At 43.1% G+C, this 6,296-nt stretch overlaps 1 long non-coding RNA gene across 1 annotated transcript in view; it reads left to right on the plus strand.

Moving 5' to 3' along the window:
- The window catches only part of LOC132534862 (uncharacterized), a 37,233-nt gene extending 31,385 nt beyond the window's left edge, over window positions 1-5,848 (plus strand). The window contains exon 3 of the long non-coding RNA XR_009546604.1: window positions 5,803-5,848. This is a non-coding gene — a long non-coding RNA (uncharacterized LOC132534862). The remainder of the gene's footprint in view (window positions 1-5,802) is intronic.
- The last annotated feature ends 448 nt before the right edge of the window (window positions 5,849-6,296 follow it).

The raw sequence follows: 6,296 nt of genomic DNA on the forward strand, positions 1-6,296 counted from the left end.
TGCTCCCCCTTTAACAGGTTTATGTGTTTCAGTATTTTATTTTATTTACTTATTTTTTCTTTTGCCTCCAGTGTTATTGCTGGGGCTCTGTGCCTACACTAAGAATTCACTGCTCCTGGTAGCCATTTTTTGGATAGGACAGAGAGAAATTGAGTGAGGAGGGGAAGATAGAGAGGGACAGAGAAAGATAGATACCTGCAGACCTGCTTCACAACTTGTGAATTGAACCCCTGTGGATGGGGAGCAGGGGGCTCAAACTGGGATCCTTTGGCAGGTTCTTGTGCTTCACGTACTATATGCACTTAACCTGGTGTGCCACCACCCGGCCCCCCAAATTGTTTAATAATCAGGAACCTAAAGGTAAGAATATAACAAATTTGGAGTCTTCATGTTGGAAAAAGCTAGGAAGTCTATTTTAGGTATATTCCATGGGGCTCAGAACTTTACTAATTTTTGCCTGAGCCTGACAGCTAACATGGAATTAAAATAGTTAAAATAGTCTGAGAAGATGGTGTCAGAGTTGAGATTAAGACTAGAAAGCTGCATCAGGGCAGAGAGTAGCTCCCAAATATGGGAAAAATATATAAGTACTATTAACTGTAAACTCCATTGATCTGACCTAGGGTCCATGCCTATTAATATTTAGCACAGGAGTCTGTATAACCTCTGCATCCCTGTAGGTCTGAGCTCACATTACATGGTCACAGCTAGGAAGATTCTTTTTAAAATTTTTTTATAAAATGGAAATATTGACAAGCCCATAGGACAAGAGGGGTACATTTCAACATAGTTCTCACCACCAGAACTCTGTATCCCATCCCCTTCCTTGATAGCTTTCCTATTCTTTATTCCTCTTTCCTATTCTTTATCCCTCTGGGAGTATGGACCTAGGATCATTGTGGGGCACAGAAGGTGGAAGGTCTGGCTTCTGTAACTGTTTCTCCGCTGAACATGGGCATTGGCAGGTGGATCCATATGCCTAGCCTGTCTCTCTCTTTCCTCAGTGGGGCAGGGATCTGGGGAGATGAGGCTCCAAGACACATTGGTGGGGCTGTCTGCCCAGGGAAATCAGGTTGGCATCATGTTATCATATGGAACCTGGTGGCTGAAAAAGAGTTAAGATATAAAGCAGAACAAATTGTTGACTAATCATGAGCCTAAAGGCAAGAATATTGCAGATGAAGATTTGGGGTCTCCGTTTTGGAAAAAGCTAGTAGGTCTATATTAGGTACATTCCAAGGGATCCACAATTTTACTAGTTTTTGTCTAAGCCTGATGTCTAATATGCAGGTGGACCGATATGTCTGGGGAGATGGTGTCATAGTTGGAAAAAGGGCTAGAAAGCTGGATCATGGAGCTAGGAACATTCTAGGCTGCACTCATTTCATGACTAGTCTTTCTTGAGGGTGAGTATGTTGACCCAGCCTCCCTTCAGAAAGTGGGGGCAGTTTCTGCCTTTGTTGCACATTGAGAGCACGGTCCTGTAGAGGCCCCACAAGACGGTGTATGATGTTGTTTCTGATGGAGATGACCAGTGATGGTGAAAAAGGGCTAGGCCCATATCTGTGTGGGAATCCAAGGGTATTAGGCCCTGGATTAGTAGTGACTAAAAAGGTCCATCACTAAGATGTGCTAGTCTCTTGCCCTTATCCAGCTTTTGTAGTCTTTACTTAACACATCCAATTATTACTCAACTGAAACCAATGTATTAGCAGGACTTCTGGAGGCTTTAGAGATGAATCTGTCTCTTTGGCTTTCTCAAATTTTAGACAAACTCCCAAATTCCTAGGCTCCTGGTCTTTTATTGCTTTTTTTAAAAATTTACTTATTTATTCCTTTTGTTGCCCTTGTTGTTTTATTGTTGTAGTTATTATTGTAGTTGTTATTGATGTCATCGTTGTTGGGTAGGACAGAGAAATGGAGAGAGGAGGGGAAGACAGAGAGGGAGAGAGAAAGATAGACACCTGCAGACCTGCTTCACCACTTGTGAAGCGACTCCCCTGCAGGTGGGGAGCCAGGGGCTGAAAGCAGCATCCTTGCCTGCGTCCTTGTGCTTTGTACCACCTGCGCTTAACCCGCTGCCCAACTCCCTTTTCTTGTTTTTAAAACTAGGAATTGGTTGTATTGTTATATGGAAACTAGCAAATGTTATGCATGTAGAAACTATTGTATTTACTGTCGAATGTAAAACATTAATCTCCCAATAAAGAAAAAAAAACAAACAAACAAGGATTGAGTCTTTTTCTCCTGTATCCTATTTCTTTTTTTTTTTGCTTCCAGGGTTATTGTGGGGGCTCAGTGCCTGCACTACGAATCCACTGCCCCTGGAGACTATTTTTTCTCCTTTTGTTATTCCTTTTTTTTTTTTTTTAAATTTATTTATTGGATAGAGACAGCCAGAAATCAAGAGGAAAGGGGGTGATAGAGAAGGAGAGAGACAGAGAGACACCTGCTGCACTGCTTCACCACTTTCAAAGTTTTCCTCCTGCAGGTGGGGACCAGGAACTTGAACCTGGAACCTTGCGCATTATAATACGGGTGTTCAACCAGGTGTGTCACCAACCACCTGGCCCCTCCTTTATTTATTTTTTTAAAATAATTGTTGCGGTTATTATTGTTGTTATTGCTGTTGTTGTTGTTGGATAAGACAGAGGAAAATGGAGAGAGGAGGGGAAGACGAAGGGGGAGAGAAAGAAAGACACCTGCAGACTTGCTTCACCGCTTGTGAAGCGACCCCCATGCAGGTGGGGAGCTGGGGGCTTGAACCACGTTCCTTTCGCTGCATTCCTTTCTCCGGGTTCCTCACATAGGGTTCCTTACGCCAGTCCTTGAGCTTTGCACCATGTGCAGTCTCCTATTTTTATTTATTTATTTGTTTTTGGATAGAGACAAATAAATTGAGAGAGAAGGAGGAGAGAGAGAGGAAGAGAGACAGACGCCTGCAGATCTGCTTCACTGCCTGTGAAGCAACTCCTCTGCAGGTGGAGAGCCAGGGGCTCGAACCCGAATCCTAACTGGTCCTTGCGCTTTGCGCCACGTGGACTTAACCCTTAACGCTACAGACAGACTCCCACAGTCTCCTATTTTTAAGTACTTTTGTGATCATATTGGATCTGCCCTGGTAATATAACCTCCCCATTTTAAAGTCCGTTGACTAGCAACCTTGACTCTATTTATATTATTAATTTCCCTATTGTCATGTAACATACAGGCTCCTGGGTTTAGGATGTAAATATCTTAGGGGGACCATTATTCTGTCCACCATGAAACCTAAGACAATAATACTTTATTAATGTCTTCTATTAGTAGATCCATGTTAAAATTTCCTCAAAAAATTTTTTTTCTCTGCTTTTGCCTGAAAGATATATCCCTGAGGGCAAGAGACTGGCATACTTTAACGATGACTCTTTAGTCACTATCAGGCCACCCCATCAGCTGGGGCCCTAGTAGGGGAGTCCTGAGATTCCCAAACAGACATGATTAGCCTAGATCTCGATTAGATCCTTCTCTCCACTGTTACTGGTCATCTCTGTCAGGAACAACACAACAGACCCCTTTGTGGGCCCCCATAGGACCTTGCCCTCAATGTGGATCAACAACGGTAGAGAATGTTCCATCCTCTGAAGGGAGGATGGACAACATACTCTATGTTCCACCTGAGGAAGATGGGTCCTTAAATTAGGGCAGCTTGGAACGTTCCTACTCGTGACCACAGAATGTGAGAACAGATCTACAGGGATGCAGAAGTCACATAGGCTCCTAAGCTGAATATGGGCCCCGGATCAGATTAAATTGATGGGATCTACAGTCAACACCTTTTCCATATTTGGGAGCTACTTTCTTCCCTGATCCAGCCTTCTGCTCCTTTTTCCAGCCATGACATCATCTCCCCAGATGGGGAGAGAAAGATTAGACACCTGCAAACCAGCTTCATAACTTGTGACACCTGCAGACCTGCTTCACTGCCTATGAAGCGACTCCCCTGCAGGTGGGGAGCCAGGGGCTCAAAATGGAATCCTTATACTTGTGCCATGTGTGCTTAACCTGCTGTGCAGCTACCCGGCCCCCAAGTCCAAGTATACTGACCTATCAAATTGTATTTTTGGCTACATTCTGGTTTGAGGGTTGTAGCCTTCTGATCTCACTCAATGGTGGTGTTACTAAATTGTTTGATTTTCCAGAGCAGTATGCAAAAGGAGTTCTAAGTTGAACTCCTTCTAAATATAGTTTGCTGCAGAAATCTTTATCATCCTGGGCTCAAATGGAATAATGAACCTAGCGCCTAGCTGAGGTTCAGCCTGTGGCCCTCTGGTGTTGCATTTTAAAAGTGCAGATTAATTTTGAGCTGTGCATTTTGTCCCATGGTACTCCAGGGTCTCAGCACTGCCAGTCACAGAGGCTGCATTTCTTCATTTTGAGACATTGCTAAACATTGATAAAATAGTTATCTTGAGGCTGAGTCTTTTTGCCTAACCATTATGCTCTTTGCTCTACCTATTGTCTTGATGTTGTAAAAAGAAAATCTTATAAAAGTCCTACAGTGAGGACCCAGTTCGAGCCCCCGGCTCCCCACCTGCAGGAGAGTCGCTTCACAGGCAGTGAAGCAGGTCTGCAAGTGTCTATCTTTCTCTCCCCCTCTCTGTCTTCCCCTTCCTCTTTCAGTTTCTCTCTGTCCTATCCAACAACAACAACATCAATAATAACTACAATAATAAAACAACAAGGACAACAAAAAAGGGAATAAAAAAAAAAGTCCTACAGTGGAAGAGCATGAAACCCAGGAACTGATTACACATACATGTTCATTCTATCAGTGGGTTTTAGCATTTGAGCAGTATTTTTTTTTTATATAAAGCATATCAATCCTTGAACTACCCCCAAATATCTATTTAATCTATGGTGGAATTGAACAATTGAATGTGAAGTTTAAATTTTTTCATTTTTACAGCAGGGCTGGTGAGATAGTATAGTATAGTAGCACACAGGACTTGATTACAAAAGGCTCAGTCACTGATTCAACCAGTATCAAAAGCTAAGTGGTGCTGTGGAAAAGTCACGACAACAGAGCCAGGTGGTGGCATACCATTCACGTTACAAGCACCCAGGTCCAAGCCTCTAGTCTTGAATAGGATATGGGATGAGAAGTGGATTGATTTTATAGGGCACTGGGAAATGAGTTGAAAGGTGTCTATCAAGGGGTAGTATGATGGAGTCTAGGGAGCCAAGCCTTTCCCAACTTTTACAGATAAGGGTTCAGTTTCTTCCTAGGCTCTGCCAGTCCTTTCATTTCAAGGGCCTTCTGCCTGATTGTCCTAGTTCAGAATTTGGATTCTGGTCTGCTTCTCCCTTTGCTGATGTGGAGTTTTGATAATATTCACTGACCTTGAAATCTTAATTCCTGACCTATGCTTATTAAACATAGGGAGTAACCTCAGGTGTGGTGATCCTGGAACCCATAGTGGAGGGTGGTTGGTTCCTGAGCCTCCTTGGAGCACGTGGGTCTGGCTATAGGTATCAGTCCACCCACTATTGCCATAGTGACTGGAAGTATTGTGAAACTAGAAGATCAGCATCACGACTCAGACATCTCACTTGATTCCTAGTGCTGCAGTGAGTGTTAGTAAGTTCACTGTGCTGCAAAGTATTGGCACTCACAGTATCTTTAGCTAGTCTCTTCTCCTTAGGAACACCTCTTTTCCCACACTGCTTGCATCTAGGTGGCGCCAGGACATGAGTTTTAGTTAGGGGACTGTGAGCAGAAGTTGGGGGGAATGCTTCACTCTCTTCTCACCTGCTCACTAGGCATAGAACACCCAGGAATGATGCAGGAGGTGGTGGATCCACAAGATGGAAGGGGCCTGGGACCCTGAAGCTCTGCCAGGGTGAGTCCTTCCTCTCCTGGCCCCTGCCAGTCTGGACTCAGGGGAGATGTAGGTCCTCGCTGAGTCACTGTGATTTGGGGATAGTTTGTGAATAGCAGTTAACTTACCCTAACATAAACCCCAGCCCTCTCTACGATGATTTCCATTCCTGTTAAATGGGGTACCCTGCATGTGAAGTGAATTTAACATATAGTGCCTAGCACATAGTAAGTGCTCAGTGCAATATATACTTAGTATATATTGTTTTTACAAAACATTGTCATTACTCTTATTAGTAGATGTTAGCTTTTATTATTACAGATTTTTTCCCATTTTTTTATTTGTCATTAATAGTAGGTTACAAGATTATAAGATTACAGTGTATAGTTCCTGTATCACTGATATTCTAAAATATTATTATTGTTGTTACTGTTA

Source organism: Erinaceus europaeus, chromosome 20 (genome assembly GCF_950295315.1).
Source record: "Erinaceus europaeus chromosome 20, mEriEur2.1, whole genome shotgun sequence".
NCBI classification, from domain to species: domain Eukaryota; kingdom Metazoa; phylum Chordata; class Mammalia; order Eulipotyphla; family Erinaceidae; genus Erinaceus; species Erinaceus europaeus.